At 41.8% G+C, this 22,893-nt stretch overlaps 2 protein-coding genes across 2 annotated transcripts in view; one reads left to right on the forward strand and one right to left on the reverse strand.

Annotated features, from left to right (window-relative positions):
• cntn2 (contactin 2) overlaps positions 1–11,176 on the reverse strand; it is a 53,566-nt gene extending 42,390 nt beyond the window's left edge. The window contains exon 1 of the mRNA XM_062456345.1: positions 10,949–11,176. The gene's annotated coding sequence lies outside the window, so the exon portion shown is untranslated. The remainder of the gene's footprint in view (positions 1–10,948) is intronic.
• LOC134017173 (protein phosphatase 1 regulatory subunit 15B) overlaps positions 1–22,893 on the forward strand; it is a 598,478-nt gene that overhangs the window by 222,248 nt on the left and 353,337 nt on the right. The window lies entirely within an intron of this gene.

Below are 22,893 nucleotides of genomic sequence, written 5' to 3' on the forward strand. Positions count from 1 at the left end.
AGCTTGTGATAACCCTAAGCCTAACTAGCACTATCTGAGATTGGAGACATGGAGATAGTCATGGTGGTTATATGAACTATTCTGTTCATAAACCCTTCTACACAGTGACACACATCAAGACAAAAACAAAGGAAAGATACTCAAACTTCTTCCAGTGAGCTGTGCTTCCAGGATTGACTCAGTTTGAACTTGGCAAGAAAGGGAAAAACAAGCTTTTTCTTTCTCTGTTAGAGATTGATTTAGACCAAACCTTTCAAGTGTGGTACCCATTTATGAGTTTGACATGGGTTTGCTTTTTAGTGGGTGTGATAGGAAAGGTAGTGAAAATAACACAAAAATGAAAACAGTGTCTGATTTTCCCCTGTACTTGAGTGACGGCTCAGGGGCAAGGTCTGATATTCATGTCTTCAAAATCAAAATGTCAAGATCACAATGATAGGCTTTGTCTCACTGGGCCTTTAAAGCTTGATGTTGAGGACAGAGGAAACCAGGGGTGCATGTATGCTAATGTGTCTGTGCATGTGTGTTTGTGGGTGTATCTTATCAAACTTATTGCATTAATCTGTGATTGTGTGTGGGTGTCATCTGTTCTTTGCTCTCCTCTTCTCTCACACCGCATGTTCCTTCACAGAGTCAATAGATTTCCAGTCATAAAACATTTAATTTGATCATAGTGCAGTGCCATTGATTCCCCTGCCCATGATGCAGCTGGTGATTAAGATGTTGGTTAGTTGATTCGGTGTTAATTTAGATGGAGTTGATATTACTGCACATCCACTTGGATTATCAACAAACATGTTTATTCATGAACATAACAACATTTACTTATCTACACAACAACAAAGAAATCCACTTTATATCGTATTGCTTTTAGTTAGGACGGTTGCGTAAAACTCTTTGTAATACTGTGAAGTGATTTGTTGAATTAAAAGCTGATTGACTGATTCGGGCAGCGTATTGGTGAAAAGGGGACGATTTATTTTTCGTGAATAGCTCATCAAAACAATGTCACATGCTAAGTTTTTGGGTCCTGTGTAAGACAAAGACTTCATACAGTGGTTCTCAAGATAATTGAGACACAAAAACTAAACACGCACACAAACACACAAACAGATAGAGAATCATGGACGTTTTATGGGAGAAGTGCCAATCAAACAATAACTATGGTCCGTGTCCATCATAAAAGGGACAGTCACTGTGGCATCTTACTGTAAAAACAAGTCTTTTTTTTGGCCCAACCCTGAAGATCTTCTTTGCTATTTACAATGTCCTTGTAGTGTGTGACTTCTGGTGTAAATAACAGTGATGTGGAAGATGACTGAGGGCTTGGATGGTAGATACCAACTGTGTGACTTCATCTGTGGAGTACAACATCTGAAAGACCCATTATATACTGTGTGTGTGAAACTGCAAAATAGAGAGAGAGGGAGAGAAAGAAAGAGAGACAGAGAGAAATATAGAGAGACAGTGTGCAGGAGGGACATGAAAGTGTGTGTGTGTTTACAGCTCATTGGGAAACAACAGAGATCATATGAGAGCCCTTCTGCTCCAGTTAAACAGTGAGCTCTTTACTGAAGAGCACTCTGCTTTTATAGCAGGGAATCACACAAACACACATGCATTTTGGCAAACTCTCAAACACAAACACACTCAAACAGACAACCATACACTAACACACCTAGGGAACAATGAATGGATGCACTTTAATGGAACATATCTATGATAACGTAAATATAGTCTTACTCTCTCTTGCACACACATACACATTCTCTCTCTTTTTCTTCATCTCAACATCTTCCACATAACCGCTCTACTGTGTTCCCATCTGGAGGACAACGTTTATAGACATGGTCGTGTGTGTGTCTGTCTAAGTGCGTGAGTGCGTGAATGAGTGTGTGTCTGTGTGTGTGTGTGAGGATGTCTGTGTGCATTTATCATCAAATGTGAAATGCTGTGACCCCTGACCTCTGACTTTTATCCATTAAACCTCCCACCCTGACTGGAGTGCTTCTTTTCCGCCACTCAGGAACAACAGGGCTCCACAGAGGGCCAGTAGATGGGATATGAGTTACAGCTGACCCAAGGCTATGGCATCTGCACTTCTTAGGGGGTGAAAGAAGTTCAGGACATTTCAATGACACAATTGTAAGAATGCCTGCTCTACAGCAAAACTTCAGAACTACAGACAGTGAAATAAGATCCCCTTTCTTTGAGTGTCCTTCTCTGGGCTATCTTCCGTCCTCACACTCCCACTGTGCTGTTGTTTCTTAGTTGTAGATGACAGGTAACACTGCATCTGCCTGTTGCTTTTAAAACTAATAATCATCAACCAGAACCAGCTTGTTGAGGCTGTGGAAGACGATTATGTCAGGCTCATCTACTGAACCAACACACAGAACAGCCAACTATACTGTATAGCATCTTAAACTACCTCTGCCTTTTAAATATGTGAATCTCCTTTTCTCTCTCCCAAGTCTCTCAATAATGGATTAGCATTGGCCATCTATGATGCTATTTCGCTAGCCTCTAGCAATTATAAATCAAATGCAAGGTGAAGCATGTAAGCACTTTACTGTGGAGTGTAACAGGGCCACAGTCGACCACTCTAACACCATGGCATCATTTTGTAGGGTGATTGTGATCCACTGTTGGATGATGTATGGAGTTAGATTAGTTTCATAATTCACAAACAAACGTAACGCGATTCACAAATGTATTTTATGATTCACAAATAAATGTAACGCAATTCACAAATGTATTTCATGATTCACAAATAAATGTAAGCGATTTACAAATGTATTTCGTGATTCACAAATATATGACCCCATTACATTTGTTTGCAACCTGACGAACACGAGTTACAAATCGGAGAACACGAGTGACAAATCCCTGCATGTGTGTGGATTTTTGGAACTTTCCTGACGCGCTTAGATTCACAAATGCATTTTTTCTAAAAGATATTCTCTGCAGCCTATCAGATTGTCTCTTCCAATTTTAACCAATCACAGCTTGCTAAACGTTAGCCTAGGAAACACTTAAAATGACTAAACATGGATCCTGCCATTCTCAAGAATATTCAATCATGTATGATAATCGGTTTAATAAGATTAACAAGCAATATTTCACCTACATGCTACCAGACGACATTGCTCGTGATCTGAAGGAGATAATGTCCATTATTATGGGGAGTCAGGTGGCTGAGCGGTTAGGGAAGCGGGCTAGTAATCAGAAGGTTGCCAGTTCGATTCCTGGCCATGCCAAAATGACGTTGTGTCCTTGGGCAAGGCACTTCACCCTACTTGCCTCGGGGGTATGTCCCTGTACTTACTGTAAGTCGCTCTGGATAAGAGCGTCTGCTAAATGACTAAAAATGTAAATGTAAATTATGGCAGGTTGTTGAAGTCCACATAGACACGTTAATGTGAATCGCTTACATTTATTTGTGAATCATGAAATACATTTGTGAATCGCGTTACATTTATTTGTGAATCATGAAATACATTTGTGAATCGCGTTACGTTTGTTTGTGAATTATGAAACTAATCTAACTCCATAATGATGGCCTATAATAAACATTGTTGAATGTATTCCAAAAGTCAAACAATTTCTGCAAAGGTACAGAGATAAATCTGCAGCACCGTTTTAACATTTAGAAATACTGTTTCTCCAGCACAGCTTGCACAGATATATCGTACAAACTTCAGGACATTAATAGTCTCAAAATAATATATGAATCAGATAGCGTTGTGTGCAGACAGCAATTTCAAAGTTGGACAACTCACTGACATTTCCAGTGGCCAGCAGGGTTTTCGATAAGAAATCCAGGGTTTATGTCCCTCAGGCCCTCGTCCCCAGACACAGGGACTTTCTGAGGGGTCACAGCCACTCCTGCAAAACCACCAGGACAATATTGACTCCCCACTCCCCATCTGTCACCTCTTCCACATCCAACAGCAAGGGACAAGAGAGGGAGTGAGGACAGAGAGACAGATATTGACAAGGAAGAAAGGTAGCGACAGGTAGACTGTCTTCTACCTCCTGTCCTTCCAACTCAAATCCCACCTCCCTCGTTCTCTCAGTTCCTCTATCGCACTGCTACACTTTTCAACGTTACCTTTTTTATGACCTCCCAGAGTGGATGACTCTGGCCAACAAAGCACTCTGAATAAGCAATGCTTTCATGGGGGTGTTAGGAATAGCGTGGGAGAGACAACGCATCTCCACCTCCTCCCACTGTACAAAAATTAAGCCAAAATATCCCGGATACAGGTGCTGCCATCTTGTGCTGGTGATGTCATTTGAAGCCAGAGTCTGGGCAGTAGTGATCAGGTGGTGGAGCCGCAGTATCGAGGTCCCGCCCATACACCCGCCCGACCCAATCGCGAGCACTGGCTGGTCTAATCTTAACGGTCTTTCACGCTGGTTGTTCTGGGACAGAAGACTTGTTAAAATAAGGTATAGACACACATCTTAACATACTATATTTCAAAAAATTTAAGTAACATAATTTTTACTATTATTTAAATTAAACATAGGCTAACTGTCACAACTTGGTGGACAGCCAAATCATCTATCTTTAGCTCATAGGTTATGCTTTAGCTAGGTTGTAATCACAGTCTATGGTTATCACATGCATTAAATATGTTAGCAACTGGAAGTTAGCAATCCAACACACAATCCACAGCCTAGGTACCTCCACGGACTGAAGTGAAGTAGTTACTTCATTACGTCTTACTTCTTTTTTATATCGTCATATTACTAATTAAATACAAACAGATCCATACAAATGTGCACTTGAACAGACATCAGTGTGATAAGAACTACCTCAAATGACAGAAACTATCTTTGGAGATTTTTATTTTAGACGTGCACTTTTTAAGTTTGGCTCATGTCCCATCCGATAACATGGAGGGGGCTAGACTTATCTTATGACCTATACTGCAGCCAGCCACCAGGGAGCAATCGAGATGTTTTGGCTTCAATTTCGGGGAGCTGTCATGTTGTCCATCTTTACATGGAGAGATATGTTCTATCAGAGAATGTCTAATATGGGGAAAACTGCCACTCTCGGGAAACTTCCGGGTTCTGAACTGGTTGCAGTTCCACTCTAGTTCCATATGATGGCGCTAACGGGCGAGTGCAAAATGAATGGAGGTCTATGGAGCTCAAATCTGAGATTTCTCAACGACAATCACGTGAAAAAGACAAATGTAGCCGTTTAGCTCCATACACTCCGATTCATTTTGCACTCGCTCGCGATCACCCCCAGTGGAACTCTGGTGGAACTGCAACCAAATTCGGTACATGGGGCTAAATAGGGAGTGGACAGACTCTCCGTAGACGGGATCTGGTTCTATCCTGCTAAACTCAAGCCTAGACACCTCAGCAACGGACTCCATCACAGTCAGAAAGCTCTCTCTCTCTCCCCTTAAAAAAAGTATATTAAAGTATACTATAAGTGTACTAAATGATAGTACACTTTTAGTTCACTTTTGATATACTTTTAAAGTATGCTTTGAAAATAGTTCACTTTTGTAAGAAGTATACTTAGAAAATAGTTCACTTTTGATATACTTTTAAGAAGTATGCTTAGAAACAGAAAATTGTATACTTGGTATTTCTTCAGGAGTAGGATGTACGTTTTCTATTATTATACAGCAAAAACAGTCAAAATAATTTTAAATTACATTACAGGGTACATTTTTTAGATCCATCTCATTCTAATTATTCATGTCTATGAAAATCTATTATGCATTGCACATTGAATCTTTTTTGGTACTGAAGCTGTAACCTTAATTACTGCCAAAACATTCTGAAGCCCTATAATCTTATACTAATAATTATCAATTGGAGTATTAATGGAAAAAAAGAAAAAGCTACTTGAGAAAGAAGCAGACAGAAGGGTTGCATTATGCATTTGAAGGTAAACTGTCAAACTGACTGAAGAACGAAATAACAACGTGAAAAAATGAAGATAGCGTGGCTCATTGACTGGTCAATTCCCATGATGCAAGGCGGTAAATAGTGATAAGTTTGCCGTTTGTTCGAAATACAAATGTAACTTCATGAATTTCGTTTTTTAAATGTGTCTGCTTAGAATGTAGTGTTTTGTTGCGTGGTCATTGTTGTGGTGGTTTACCATTGTAACCATCAGTTAAATTACTGTTACGTTTCATAAGAAGAGCTGGATTGTTAAACCGTTACCGATTGCACAGTGAATAGCATCTTTCAGCCAAGAAACTGCAGTGTCACTTTGCAAGGGCCCCCGTTCTCGCTAAGTGATTTATAATCTGAGGCGTTTGAGGGGTTCCTAAACATTATAATATATTAGTAAGTAATAGTACAATTTAATTTATTAAGTTTACTTCTTGAAGTACTTGCATTAATTGAAAGTGCACTTATAAGTATTGCAAAGTATACTTTGAGGCTCTTTAGGAAGTATACTTCATGAACTGAAAGTGCACTACACAGGTTACTTTAGAGTATTCCAAGGTATACTTTTAAGTACTTTGGGAAGTATACTTGATGAACTGAAAGTGCACTACACAGGCTACTTTAGAGTATTCCAAAGTATACTTTGAAGTACTTTAGGAAGTATACTTGATGAACTGAAAGTGCACTACACAGGCTACTTTACAGTATTCAAAAGTAAACCTTGAAATACACTATAAGTGTACTAAGTCACCTAAAAAGTGGGCCAATTCAGTTTACTTAGTACAAAAATAGTATATAAATAAGTACAAAAATAGTATATAAATAAGTACACTGCTAGTATACTTTAAGTAACATGATAATAGTATACATTTTATACTAAGTATACTTACAAAATAAACTTGAAGTATATTTCTTTTTTGTAAGGATCTATTTTCAATGACTTGGCAAAAGCCCCAGTGTTAGTCACTTAGCTGGCTGGGACTAACAATCTGTTAGCAGTGAGTTTTCTGGCTAGCACAACATTAACAGTCCCAAGCTAGCCTCAACATTAACAGCGTTACAGTCCCCAGCTAACTGTCTCAACATTAGTAGTGTTACAATCCCTAGATAGCTGTCTCAACATGAGCAGTGTCACAATCCCCAGCTAGCTGTCTCAACATAAGCAGTGTTACAATCCCCTGCTAGCTGTCTCAACATTAGCACTGTTACAATCCCCAGCTAGCTGTCTCAACATTAGCAGTGTTACAATCCCCTGCTAGCTGTCTCAACATTAGCAGTGTTACAATCCCCTGCTAGCTGTCTCAACAGGAGCAATGTTACAATCCCCTGCTAGCTGTTTCAACATGAGCAGTGTTACAATCCCCTGCTAGCTGCCTCAACATTAGCAGTGTTACAATCCCCTGCTAGCTGTCTCAACATGAGCAGTGTTACAACCCCCAGCTAGCTGTCTCAACATTAGCAGTGTTACAATCCCCTGCTAGCTATATCAACGTTAGTAGTGGGACAGTCCCCATATAGCTCTGTCCCAACATTAGTAGTCTGCTACATGTCCTCCTATAGCGCTTCACTGGGTTTTAATTTGCACTTGGACGCTGCTGGGCCACTATCAGCTACCTTGACAGTCCCCTGACTCGGAGACCCTTCCAGCAAACCCTGTCCTACACACACATTTACACACACTCACACATGCACACACATACTCTAAAGCCAACACACACATATTTATTAATAGCCTGCATACACTCTGTTCAACCTGCATATACTTACAAAGGACATACTTTTACAAACACATCAATGCATAAATGACATGCTTACACACACACACAACAGGCAGGATCCAGTAATTTTTCAGGATGTGCCTGGACTTCCTGGAAGTCCTAGATCAGATGGGAGTTAGACAGGTCACAGCCAATCATCTGGGGTCGTGCCTCACTCCGCTATTCTACTCCGCTGCCTCACTGGCTCTGCAGAACACGTGTCACTGGATTGGGCCACTCAGCAACACCACATTAGCAAAGTCTGGGACAGCTTTAATGAGAGAGATGTGTGTGGGAAGAGAAAAATGCTGTGTGTGTGTGTGTAAGAGCAGAAAATCTGGAGTGAGGATCCACAGGATCCATTCATCTCCACAGCAGCAATAATGAGTGGGATCGGCCATGCAGAGCTCCCTCTGGCCAGGGCCCCTGCTGCGGTAGATGCAGCTCACAAGAGGAGTAATAAGACATGGGGGGGAGAAGGAGGGAGGGAGGGAGGGAGGGAGGGAGGGAGGGAGGGAGGGAGGGAGGGAAAAGCAAATCTGTGAAGCACTCCAAACAAATGAAAGGCCATCCAAATCACATTACTCTTGCTAGCATTAAGCAGAAATGCTATAATAAAGTACAACATGTATGTTCACTCTACATTTCTTTGGTCTTGTTTTATGCACTTGACTCCATAAATTCAGAAACTTTATCATCAAAATGAGACACAATTAGGCTGATTTGGCAGGAAGTCTTGGCATTCTCCATCTGACACTGAGCCACTGACAGAAGACCACTGTCTAATGTACTGCCTGTCCCAGACAGCTGGACACTATGTAATCTCCCTATCTGGAAATCTCACATATATTCCCTTTTCCCTATAACCCTAACCCTCCCATAGATCGACGTGGGAGAATCCGGACTGGAACAAAGGAATTCCAAGCAAATCTATCTGCCATTTATCGTCTTATCAATCTGACACAAGCTCCAACCATGGCAGTTTGAGCCATGGTTAAGGATAAGGAGGTCTTTGAGCTTGACGGACTGAAACCAACAGTGAATGAGGCTATGCTACGGGAAAATCCAGATAAAGGGTTTCAAGTTCTATTCTGATACTATGGATAATACTTAGTATAAATGGGAGGGTATGGAGGGCAGCAACTGTTACAACTCAGTTGATACTGTGTTGTAAAAGCTGCTAAGGAAGCTAACCTTGGAAGTATTCAAAAGGAAGATGATAAAAAAAAGCAAAAACAAGACATAGATAAAGCTATACAAAAACAAGCCTGTAATGACAAATTATGTCCTTAACTTTAATCCAGAGCTGGTGCACTCCAAAAACAAAAAGGTACAATGTAGTACCATTTACAATGTTAGCGGGAAAGGGTCTTACTGGAAAGGTTTCCAGAAAGACCCTTTTCAGCATGGGTGGCACTTTGAATCAGGTTGTTTTTTTTAAACCAAAGAAAGGATTACATTTTTTTTCTAAACATATTTTCAGAAGGCTCCTCTGTGGATATACATGGGCCCATACACCTTAGCAGCCAGAGTATAGAAACCTCAGAACCCCTCAGATCCACATGTTAAGGAGACGAAAGGCACGTTCTACACTGTGACTCTGTCCTTCTATCACCCCCTTCAACATCACTTAAGAGCACAATTTAGACTCACTGTGGTAGAGTAACCACCAAGTGTAATTTAAAATACTTGCATGCAATGTAAGTTAAATTGGTCAGAGCAGTATGGCAAGCTACCAGTCAATTGATAGCCAAGAGCTCAACACCAAAATAGTGATGGGCGTTCCTTTGAAACGGTACATATATTTTATATTTATTATAAATGTCAACCTGAGATAGATACTTGCAAAATTACAACTTTGCAAAGTGCCTGGTTCTTGAGCTAATCATTCCTCTAAAGTCCCACTAAAATCCCACTATAAAACGTGCAGACACACATACAGACACAGATTTCTTGCATTATAGTATAGATGGCTGGAGCATCGAAGTGTGGGGGAAAATGGGACAGACTATGCAGGACCCCAATGATGGGAGGGCCCTTTAAAACCTTGGAATGAAAATGTGTTGAATAAAAAAAACAGACATAACCAAATTGCAACTGTTAGGCTGGATGTCAAACCTGCCCCCACCTCTCATATGCTAAAGTCTGGAGTTTCTGGACGGTCTCAACTTGATGGCCCTCACACCCCATTCAAGAGGTTTAATTAATAAACATAAGCCTACTGAGGGTTGTAACCAGGGACGACATTTACAGAGGTGCAATATTATACATTTAGGATCAGAATGTCTGTCTTCAGCATGGATTTTTCCCTGTACTGTCTCACTTCTTACCTTTTGTAACAGCACTCGGCAGGTAAGCAATGCCGTGTGTCTACTGCCCGATGTAGAAGATACATCACAATACATCAGAACTTTATGAATCTTATTCTGATACATATTTGAGTTACAACACTGGCCAATGCCTAGGAAAACTAGTGTGCAAACTTGAAAAGTAGGCTAATGCCCAACCAGAAATAAAAATATATTTTAACAGACAGTATATGCATAATTGTGCATTTTATTTGACACTCGACTGCTATGTAGACAATTGTAGGCGGGATTATATTCGATATTTTAAAATAGGTTACTTCTCATTTAATTCGATTCATGCATGTATAATGTCGTATAGGCTAATGTGTAACCATAACACTAAAATAATTTAAGGAACTAAAATAACTGATGAAACTAAAATAATTTTAGGCAAAAATCTGTCAGCTCTTTAGGTTCTTCTAGGAGGTGTTAGCTTTTGGCGGAAGACGAAGACTCAACCAAACAAATCTTTTTTTTTTTGGGGGGGGGGGGGGGGAGGATTCAGTTCATTTCGTTCACTTAAAAGATGTGTTCAAAAAGAACCGATTCGTTTGCGAACGACCCATCACCAAAACACAAGCTGCCTTTTTACAGATTAGCCTGAATCATGGGCGTGAAAGAAGCGCAGCCCTTGTCCCGGAGACTAAAGTGTGGGTGAACCCCCCCACAAACAATACTGGCTCCAAATAATCCCCAAATAATTATATCCTAGTGCGTCAAAAATAATAGGCTAACGGAAGATCGAGGGGATCCCTTTCATAACGTTCAACGAAAGAATCACCGAGCATTCAACATCGTTTCACCTTCCAACGGATAAATAGCATAACATCACTTTATACCAATGTTGCGAACTCGACCATTTAAATACTAGACTTTTAGGGAAAGGAATTAAAACGCGTTTTTTCTTACCTCTATGTAGCGGTAGAGAACGGATCTCCTTCCGAAGGAAATATGCTGTGTTGACTCCCGGTTAAAGGGATGCGTGGACGTCTGATCATGCGCAAGAAGCAAGACTGATGCTGCTACCCCTGTGAGAGAAGGTACACTGGATTTTCAGATAACAGAAACGTCTCTCATCCGACGGATCTTTGTCATTGTCCCTCCCTCTATCCCTCTCCTCTTGCTCAGTTTCTTGCCTACCACCCGTCTGCGCAACGCAATTCACTACCACATGCAGCTCTTGTCGCATTCAGACACGCTTTCGCTTTCTCTCTCTCTCTCTCTCTCTCTCTCTCTCTCTCTCTCTCTCTCTCTCTCTCTCTCTCTCTCTCTCTCTCTCTCTCTCTCTCTCTCTCTCTCTCTCTCTCTCTCTCTCTCTCTCTCTCTCTCTCTCTCTCTCTCTCTCTCTCTCTCTCTCTCTCTCTCTCTCTCTCTCTCTCTCTCTCTCTCTCTCTCTCTCTCTCTCTCTCTCTCTCTCTCTCTCTCTCTCTCACCTCTCCTTCACGAATGTCCTTTTGTTCCTCTCCCCCCTCCCTCTGTGTATCTCTCTCTGCTCCCCCGAACGGGTGGGCAGAGCACGCTCCCCTCCCCCCTTCACGCCCCACTAATGAACATCTCATGCCACAATATGCACACAATCTCATCATGGTGCGGGGAATGGCTTGTCGCGTCGGGACCACAGCCGACCTTCCCTAATGATTTCCTCTTACAGCGATTACACCCCCTTTGCGCACCTGCGCTCCTAGACGTACAACTCAGACAAAACACACAGGGCCCCGGTCCTCACTAGCATCTCACAGGCCCCAATTAGACATGCTAGGTTGAGTTCGAGCGCTTGAAAAAAGGTACACAAATAAAGGGTGCGTCCCCATATGTAAAACCTTTATACTGTATCAGTGCTAATAACTTGCTTGGCATAATGATAGCTCTCAATAGGCCTAATTCATTAGCAATTTAACATATCTCGTATGCAAATTGGGTACAGTATGTGTGAATTAGGAAAACATTTAAATAAATGTGACTATATCTGTGACAAACCTAAATGCATGTTAAAAAATATAAACTTTGCAGATTATGTTTGGTGCTACTGTGGCCAATTAGATTTTCAGTGTGGGAGATTCAAACCTATAACTAAACAGAGAGTGCATCTACTAACAGAGCAGACTATATGGTTGTCTGGCTGGACAAGCTGTTCAATCTTATTAAGTGTAAAGAGTGGCTGCATTTGATTGAGACTCCAAATATTAAAGAGAAAGAGGAGAGATATGCTGAGGATATGGCAAGTGTTTTTTTTTTGTTATACAACAACTGTACAGTATATACTGTATAGTGCTTCTTCTAAAATACAATTTGCAAAGATTCTGGGGGGACGTATTGACAACCTGTTTATCCTCTGTTAAAAATGTACTCTACTCATGGGTAAATATGTGTAATGGTAATAGTATATCTGGAAATATTCCTTCAGTTTATTCAGAAACATAACTTTGGACTTTTGTTGAGATGGTTCATGGTAGTTTACTTGCATACTAAGCCTACTGGCTACGCTGGTAACAATATTCTTGCCCCACCCAAAGCACTTACACTACTGCAATTGCAAGCTCATCATTATAATTCTCTGGAGGACACATGCTTAAACATCCATCATAAATCCTCACCAAAATCAACAAAAAAAGACAAGAGATTGCATGTGGTTAAAACATAATATTTTTAAAGTTATTGTTAATTTTATTTATCATCCTTCTAAGGTGTATTGAATAAAAAAAGAAACAGCATTGCTCATAGGTTTAAGGTTTACCAATGCTGGACCTTCAACTGTCATATGATCTCAACTGTTAGGTAATGTATTAAGTGACAACGCACAAAATGAAATGACCAAACAAACAATGTCAAATGATGTGTTTGTGGTGAACAATTTCAAACCAATGTACTTAGCTTTGTTCTTTAAAGTTCACCTAAATCTTCCGTGAACATGGCCCTGATGCCCCCCTCTTCCCCACTTCCTCCTTTCTCCTAACTCACGAACATTGACAAGCACTCAAGCACTGAGAACAAATGGACTGATTACACCATTCTAACCACGTTGGGGAAATGATTAAAAAATAAGAATTTAACGCACATTCCCATAATGTATTTTTATCTGCAATTAAATTTCTAGAGCTCATTTAACGTGCTGCCTTCGGGTCATTGTGACCCACCGGTGGGTCACAATGACCCGAAGGCAGCACAAGGGTTATATTAAGAAGACAGCGCAAAGACTACTTAGAGAGCAGGTTGTGTTCAGCTGCTGCACACTAAATTACCATCTCCACACCTGTATTTGTCACGATCCCAGAGAGATCCCAGAAAGGGAAGAGGACCCAGACGCAGGGTACACGGTGATGGTTCTTTTATTTTTCTTTTCTCTCAACAAGGACAAGGCAAAAATCTTAGACGGAAACAGGTCGGTAATCCACAAGGCAAAAGTATCCAAAGTGTTAGGCAAAAGTCAGAGTCAAAAATACAAGGCTAAGGTCTATACACAATCTTGATATTATTTATCTGTAGGCTCAGTACGTCATTAACACAAACAATACTTCACAAATGAAACAAACAAAGGGCCCGACTTAAGTAGGAAAGATAATGATTCACAGGTGAAATCAATACAACCAAATGACAGCCCAAAACACAAAACATAGAAACGAAAAACTAGACAGTGAAAACCAAAACCCACACAGTATTCATTTGGAGAGTCAAATATATACACTTTATATGTGCGTCAACGTATAATAATTTACTTATTGAAGTTAATAAGATGATATATAATTTGCTCTTCTATCGCTTGTTTAGTGTTTATAAAATCCAAATGGTTGAACAGAATTGATTTCTTTCACCGACATAAATGCCTTTTTTGCTCAGTATATAGGATTGCCCTTGACATGGCCTTCAACATGCGATAGCAATACTGCTAGCAAAGTAAAATCAAACTATAAACAAAAAACGACTTCTGGTTAGGTTGGTATAGAAAGCTAGTCACCAGAATCCTGTTGTACCAGAGAATCACAATGCCACTGTTTACCCTTCCACACTACTAAGACATTTCACACTGAATGAAATATTGCCATTGCATACACAGCATGCTACGACTACATCACAATATACTGGACGGAATCAATGGATAATCCCAGGGCGCTGGCGGAAAGACTTTTCCCCTGGGGCTGGTGCTGAGGCTGCAGCCATCTGTTGCTGGGGAGGGGATAGAGGGGATCAATAGTTGTGATTCCTAATGATGTCTAAAAGGCCTGGAGAAACTAGAGATGTCTCCCAGCCTAGGGGCAGCGCAGGCTGTCACCCCCTGGCCATCACTCATACTGAGGACCAAGGACACTGAAGACCAGCATTACTGAGGACCAGGGACACTGAGGACAGAGTACCAGGGACACTGAGGACCAGGAACACCTTAGACTGAGGACCAGGGACACTTTCAAACTGAGGACCGGGGACACTTTCAGACTGAGGACCAGGGACACTTTCAGACTGAGGACCAGGGACACTCAGACTGAGGACCAATGACACTGAGGACCAGGGACACCTTAGACTGAGGACCAAGGACACAAAGTAACAGGGACACTCAGACTGAGGGTCACTGTCATCACTGTTTTATGATAACACTTTCCAAATTAGTTATCTACCTAATTTCCTGTAACTTCACTTCATTATCTTTACTGACCAGGAAGCGACCGACAAGACACAACACCTTGCCACTCCATGACCCTATCCCCTCCCAATAATTAATTGAACAACACAGTCACATGACCCCACATACCCTGCCCACCTTTCAAGCCAACTAATCACAGAGATATTCACTCACTTGAGGCCATGATAGATACCAGTCTGGGACTGGTTATCTGAAGCCCTGGTGGTAGCTAACTAAAGCTATTGCTACTTGCTACTATCACTAGCAAGCTTCCATCTAGGAAAATATAAAGTTTTGCTGTCCTCTGAGCACTTGGAGAGACTGGCTAGAAGATTGGGAAAAGAGAACATGTCATTTTCACTTCAAGACAGAGGTGGAGGAAAAGGAATTAGGTTGAGAGGAAAGGAAAGTATTTCATGAAGAAATGACCACAGCCCAGACTACAAAAAATACAGAAGGATTGTTGTGTGCCTTCAGGGCAGAATTAGATTGTGTCAGATTCAATATATGGTTTATCTATAATGTGTGCGTGTGTGTAAGGCTGGGTGTCAAACCTGCCCCCACCTCTCATATGCTAAAGTCTGGAGTTTCTGGACGGTCTCAACTTGATGGCCCTCACACCCCATTCAAGATGTGGTCTGATTGGTTGTCCTTGTGTATAAAGGGAATTGTAATGCATTGTTCTGTGGATTCTTCATCTCCTGAGACCTTCTACCTCAGTTCTCCCTTGTCCTACTCCTTGCACACCTCTTGCTTTCTCTCTGATTTACAATGATCATGGTAGAGTAGGTAAGATTTAAAGCTTTCATAATGTAACATGTTTGCCTTGTAATTGATTTCATTCATTTGCAATGTTATTAAATGCGTATTTCATTTAACCGTACTTTGACCATTCTTGCTCTGATTTAACCCATAGAGTCAAATACCTGGAATTCTATTTGTATTGGCATTATTTGGTTCATGCTAATACACTGTTCAGTTTCCCATCTTCCTTTAAACCATAGGGGAATTCGTTTTGGTTGTTTGGACAATATTTAACCCCCTACATGTGTGTGTGAGTATTCAATGAGTAACGAAAACTAGCACACAACACACACATACACACCCTTCCATTCCCTTATTCCATACCTGTGCAATATAGTGCCCTGCAAAGCATGCAAATTATCTTTATTCAGGTCTTTGTTTTTTTGTTTGTGTTTTTATTCTCTTCCTATCCTTTTTCCTAGACATGTCTACAACCCAGACCTTTGAGGATCCCTACCTCCCTCAATGTCACTCACCTCTGTTTACAAGCGGGCCACATGGGACAGGCCTAGAGATCCCCACAGCAGCTCCACAGTGGGCCGCAGACTTCCTGAGACCAAACTATGACAGCCCGTGGCTGGCCAGCAGCCCCCTCTGGATCCTGGGGCAGGGATGAGAAGCAGCACTGGGCTGAAAGCCCCCGCAGGTATCAGTCTTTGTCAAAAAACATGTCAGCAACACATTGTCACAGACTGTGTTCTTCCACAGGTACAGGTAGGAAGACAGAGGGAAGCCCTAGAAAAATCATTCAGTTGATTTAACACTGTTGAACAATGCCAGAGGGATGGTTAAGAAGCAGGTCCTAGAAAAAAGAAAACAATTACAATTCAGAAGGTACTGTTCCCTCTTTACCTCACATTTAACAGCTGAACCCCAACAAAGACCCACACACTAATACTAATGTGTGTGTGAGTGTGCACACTAGTACAAATGTGTGTCAGAATGCAGTGTGTGTATGTGAGACTGTGTCTGTCAGGTTGCGTTGCGTTAATTGTCAATGTATCAGGAGCATCTTCTTCCCTTGAGCTTCTTCTTGCCCACACTGGGGTTTGAACCAGGGTCCTTTGACTCACGCACACACACAACGACCACCTCTATAAACACAGCCAGCTACGCCACTAAACAGGAGTGAGTTCAACCAACTTCTTATTCACATGTACATGTAGGCTGGGAGATATCCTGTCCCCCACCTCTCATATGCTAAAGACTGGAGTTGCACCTTCATGATCATTCTCACTCTTCACAGTGTGTTCAACAATTCACAAGTTCAGTAATCGCACCATAGATTGAATAGATAGCTTTTATTGAAGCAGGGCTGGAAGCAAAGCCAAGCCTAATGCCTTGTGGTACAGGCTGGTAGCAGAGCCAAGCCTGAGGCTGGTAGCAGAGCCGAGCCTAATGCAGGGTGTCGCAGGCTGATAGCAGAGCCGAGCCTGGAGCGGTTGGTGTAGGCTGGTAGCAGAGCCGAGCCTGGGGCGGTTGGTGTAGGCTGGTAGCAGAGCCGAGCCTGGTGCTGATGGAGGCCGGTAGCAGAGCCGGGCCTGGGTTCCGGGTATGGACTCGGGGTGTGGCGGAGAGTCCTTCTGGGTTACGGCCGAGCAGCGGCTCGATCGGATCCCCCGGGGAGCCTGGATAGATGACAGGGAGAAGCAGAGAAAAGGGGAGGGAGGGCGACAAAAACATGCTAGCACAAGGATCAGAGCAATGGAAGACACTTTATACAAACCTCGTAATTGATACGGGGAGTTTGGTCGCATTCTTCCGTGCTTTAGCTAGGCTGATGCGTATGAAGTTGATTGGAGTTGGTGCGTATTCTTCCGTGTGTATGTCACAAGCAGACCTAGAACAGAAAGATACTCACTGTCCAACCTCTTATTCCACCCTGAGAAGTGAACCTCCTTCAGTGGGCTGCATGTGTGGATACGCTGGCACTGCCAATCGTGCCATCTGCCTAGGAAACATACGGTTGGGGGTGTGTGTGTGTTTCAGGTCTGATGGGTGGTATCAAGTCAGCACACACCTGGGCCAAACCATGCGGAACAACAAACAACACCAACACCTTGGTTTCCCACTGTGTGGGCTGTCTTTCATACTGAAATGCAACTGCACACACACAAACACACTCAAAAGATAGAGAACTGCCGAGATTTCATGAATGCCCTGTGTAGATACAGTCTTTTTTTCATGCTCTTCGTAATCTGCATCCTTTTTTCAAGAGGTTTCCTGATGGAGGGCAATAATACAAGAATATTGCACGTCGCTTGTGCTCGTTTTTCTCATTCTCCTCCAAATACAAGTCTCTTTCTGTCACCTTAAAAAAAAATCTGCAACCACAGCCAAATAAACATTGTGAAGCAGTACGCTGAATATACGCTGAGCCAAGCATGAAAGTGGATGGGATTTCAGTACGTTTTCAAGTTTTTCTCCTTAGAATTTCACATACACTGATTGTGTTATTGTTCCAGTTAATTCCTGTGTTGCATCATGGCCTTGTAGAACATGGCTCACAGTGTGATTTCTTCACTGTCTAAAAGCAGTACTATGTATCGTAAAGATTAGAACAGAACGGAGGGCAGTACTGTGTATCCTAACTAAGGATGAGGGCAGTACTGTGTATCTTAAGGATGAGGGCAGCAATATTTCAAGCAGTGCCAAGAGCCAGTCATGAATTCCCAGCCTAAAATGTCCATGTTGGTGTGTGTGTTTGTCTGTGTTGGGGGGGGGGGCAGGGGGGCACAGGGCCCTACTTATGTACTGGATCTAAATTTCAAGGGGCGGAGGGAGTAAACCTACCCGCAACAGATGAGGCTCTCGTCTAGAGCTGTCCATCTTCAAAACCACCCCCCCCCCCATTTTGACTCAGGGCGGATGGGTCCCAAGGGACTGGACCCATTACATCCATTATCTGGACAGACAGAATATGGGGGAAACTGTACCATTGATCCATCAAAGTAGGGGGAAGAAGGGGGGAGATGGTATTCTTGTCAAATGAACAGATAATGGTTCATCTCACCAAGACTGCTTTGTGTGTTTGTGTGTGGGGTACCAAATAATTAAGTCACATGGCTTTGTTGAAGAACATACATGGTGTATCCAATTGTAACACGCCAAGACCTACTGAAAAGTCTATATTAATCATATCATTCAAGCTACTCCACTGTCGAAATCATAGAAAGTTTAGTTTGAGAGAGTATTTCTCATACCCTCGACTCCAAGTTTGACAGCGCCAACTCTAGAGATGAAACATCCTCACAACCAATCTCCTCTTAGTAAGAGAGGAGGCAGCGCGGAGAAGCGTATCCAAACTTCTTGGCGTCTGACTATCAGATGAAAGAGAGACTCATCGCCATGACGATTAGCTGAGGCCACGGTGTGGGAGAGCACGCGGCAGACCTCCTTTATTCCAGAAAGAGGTTTCCTTTGAACTCCGACAGCAGAGCTTAACAATGTGACTAACGACACTTGGTAATGAATACATCAATGGCATCACAGGCGCTCGTTACCGGTGCCTCTCAGTGAGGAGAGGTTGGACGACGACTTGAGCGGTCAGGCAAACTGACGAAACGGCAAACAGAATATTTCCTACAGATAGAAGTCAAAAACACTCAGCTTGATCCTTGAGAAACAGAAATGGAGAGAAGTAGAAAGTAAGGCAAACAAAGTGTGACACATGAAAAGAGGGGGGCAACAAGTAGACAGTATAATAGAGGAGGAAATTGCACTCTTACAGGCAGGATACCACAAAATACAAAGAATGGAAGATATGCGCTTTACTTTACAGTATACAGTAGTGTAAAAACGGCTAGTCTTTGTCATGCTCAGTAAATGCTAATATGCTTAGGGTGTCTAGAGAAAGTAAACCAGTCTAATTAAGGACTTAATTAACTACCAAAAAGACATTAATCTATATTATGACTCTCTAGGCAAGTCAATAGGAGCACCTTTCAATGGGAATTATAAGGATGTCACAATCATAGTTCAGCGCCAAATAAGCCATGGCCTATCCATTTAAATGACTGACCGGCCCTAACAAACAGCTAATCTGGTAAACCTCTGAACTAGTTAGAATAAGTTATTCAGCATCCCTAGCAAGCAGCTAATCTGGTTAGCCTGTGGACCTGTTAGAATAGGTAGCATAGCATGCATTCTCCCCAAAGATTACTGCTAGTGCCTGAATCTTTTTATAGAGGTCCAAAACCTTAAAGTTGTTACTTAATAATACTGGCCTGAGAAACCTCCCTGTAACTCCCCTACCTCTCACAGAGACATTAGAAATCATTTCTGTCTAAACGTGTATTAAGCAGGCACATTTCCACACAAACCATTCATTCATCTATAAAATTAAAACTGTTTATTTCCACAAACTTTTGAGTAAATTGATGCCTGGGCCATTATTAATTTACCGATGACTCAGCAAATCCAACAGCCACACAAATCAGTCTGTGCATTTTAATTAAGTCGAGTAAGCCCGCCGTATTTGTTTGGACTCTATTCTGAAGTCACAGTGGTGTGCAGTATAGAACACGACCAGAATTACAAAAATATTATGCTGTAGCTATTCAAACCTCAGACACAGTGTAGGTTTAGAGACTCAGGAGTGTTCATCACAGCTCATATAATTGGGGTGTAGTGTGCTTGCCCTCGGCGAGCACAAACCATTGTTCTCTCACATATTATTGGGTGTGCTCAAGCCTTCGGTGAGCACCACCATTGTTCTCTCATATATATTTATTATTATTTTCCCACCCCTAAAAAAACTTGAATATTTGCACTACATAGACCAAAATGTTAATCTTGGTCCTGATTGAGTTGCTTGTATTCGCGCGAACGTTCCGTTTGACTGTTGCTCACAACTCAAGCTTGTGTGGTGCATCGCTGTCTTCAATGCCACAGCATCATACATTTAAGCAATTCAAGACTTGCATTACAGTAAGTAATGTCACATTAAATAATGTATTTAAACTCAAGCTTGTGAGGTGCGTCGCTGTCTTCAATGCTACAGCCTAAACTTTATGTCAATATGTTTGTGAAAACAGCTAACATGCATTGCGCTAGCACTACTTAGCTTGCCATAGGCATTTCTCATATGGACAGGTGAGGGGAAATTGTGCTTATGGCACAAATGACTGGTTTGTGAACCGGGGAGCCACGGTAAATTGTAGAGCTAGCTAACTACTAGACTTCTGCTGTGTGGGAATCGCAGGAGCTAACCAGTCGAAGGGCGTACAAAAATACAGGGTGTTGATATTCACAGCCTGGAAACATTCCCATCAGCAACCGACGCAAGCACACCCCACAGTTTACCCAGAAATTGTACCCTCTCTAGTTGTGTATGCAATGTTCTGTAGTTTTCCATCTTCACCCCTCAAAGGGGAGCAAAGTCACTCTTAAACCAAGGGTGTTTCATATTTAGAATAAGCATAGTGATCCATGATCTTTGTTTAACCTCACACTAAAGGACTCCAAATGACATCAGATGCATGAAGCTGTTGAGTATCCACTCAATCCTATCCCCTGGACTAGACAGATCCAAGTCAGTGACAAGGGCATTGATGATTTGCATATTTAAATTATTAATAAAGATCATTTTAAGTTCCCCCCTTCTCCAAATGAATAAAATATGTGCTTGTTTTAGCAGGCCAGCATCCACATCTCTAACAGTGGAACAGGCAGGGGGTCCCAGCAGGGAGGCCTGTCTGTCTGGCTGGCCTCAGAAGAGCCACGCTGGCCATGCGGCACTGTGGGGCTGGGGGGAGGAGAGGCTGAGACAGGTCCAGGCAGAGAGGGAGGGGGGCTCAGACAGAGAGGGAGGGGTTCGCATCTGTCTGTCAAGTGAGCTAATGACCATCCGTCAGCATCTGCCATGTATATGTGTGTGTGTTTATTAGTGTGTGTGTTGTGTGTTCAAGCAAGCTCATTAAACAGTCATTCTGCCGAGGTCTCTGAAAAGATGGTTGAAGAGAGAAATAGATAGAAATAGCAAAAGGACATTGAAAGTCAAGAAATAAAGGTGGGAATGACAACAATGGAAAGAAAGAGCAAAGGAAAGAAAGAGTAAAAGAGGGGGGAAAAGCAATTAGCAAGCAACAAAGAGCTGCATGTGGTGTCGTATCATATCGCTTTTACAATAGTCCTTTTTTAACTTTACTATCTTTCAACCAGCATCAACATCAATATGTTGTTCTGCCCCAGAATTTCAGCTTCTCAACTACTGTGTCAATGTGAAGGGAACTAGAGAAGCTAAAGGGACAAACAAAGCAAGGAGAAGAAAGGGGGGCAGATGGGTAGCAGGAGGATGGAGGGATGGATGGACGGAACAGATGGAGAATGGGATGGATGGAAGGGCAGAGATGACAGAGTAGTTTAATTTTAATAGAGACAAAAAAATAAATAGAAAGAATGAGATATGAAGAATGAGTTATGAAGAATGACAAGGAGTCTCCAACTCAGGAAGCCCCCCCAGCCCCACTCCATCTTTCTTCGTACATGATAAATGTTTTGGCCACAAAAACTAAAATATTTCCTGAATAGTGCAACGGAGCCTTAGAGAAAACAATATAAGGTTTCAGAAACAAGACGCTGATTTTGACATCTTTTTTGCCGTAATGTAAAAACTGTGGGTTAAAAACTGTGAGTTAGTGTAAGGATGAGCTCTCTCAGCAGGCAGGCCGGAAAGAGTCACGACAATTAGAAAAGGGTTGACTCGGTTTTATTAGCTCGACGTTGGATCATGCCACCAATCCACAACAGAGTGGCTAGCATGAGTGAACAAGTGTGTACAAGAGTGCTTAAATACAGTATTGGGACATGTTCAAACATAGAATGCACAGAATCACTTCCTTAACGGGTCTTTAGTGGTCAGTACACTGATACAGTAGAACATACAAGACAGGTGAAGTGGTCGTTAATCACATAGGCCAAGGGACCACACTGACTCTAATTGACTTCTTGCTTAAAACACACTGCTTTGCACTGCATTACAAAATGGTATCTTGTACATTTGTATTTTTTGTAATATTTGTATTTTTGTATTTTTTATATTGTAATTTACGGCAACTTATATTTTATTTTATTGTATATTTAATTCTATTCTAATCCCACTTAGTACTGCTAGTTTATGTACCCTTAGTATAGATAGTCCACATATTTAAATTTTAGGTATATGTTTATTGTATGCACCTTCCTGCCAAAGCAAATTCCTTGTCTGTGCAAACTTTCATGGCGAATAAATCCCATTCTGATTCTGATTCTGATAAGCCCTATTTGTACATGTTTTGCCTTACTGTCTCCTAACTGTCTGGGCTGTGTGCTATATTCTGCTCAGAGGGGGCCTCGCTGCATGACCTCTTGACCTTACAGAGACTCAAGCTGTACATGTACACTGAAAATCTGCATATCAGTTAGGGTGCCTATAATAATAATAATAAATATAGCTGCA

Source organism: Osmerus eperlanus, chromosome 1, assembly GCF_963692335.1.
Source record: "Osmerus eperlanus chromosome 1, fOsmEpe2.1, whole genome shotgun sequence".
Classification (NCBI taxonomy): domain Eukaryota; kingdom Metazoa; phylum Chordata; class Actinopteri; order Osmeriformes; family Osmeridae; genus Osmerus; species Osmerus eperlanus.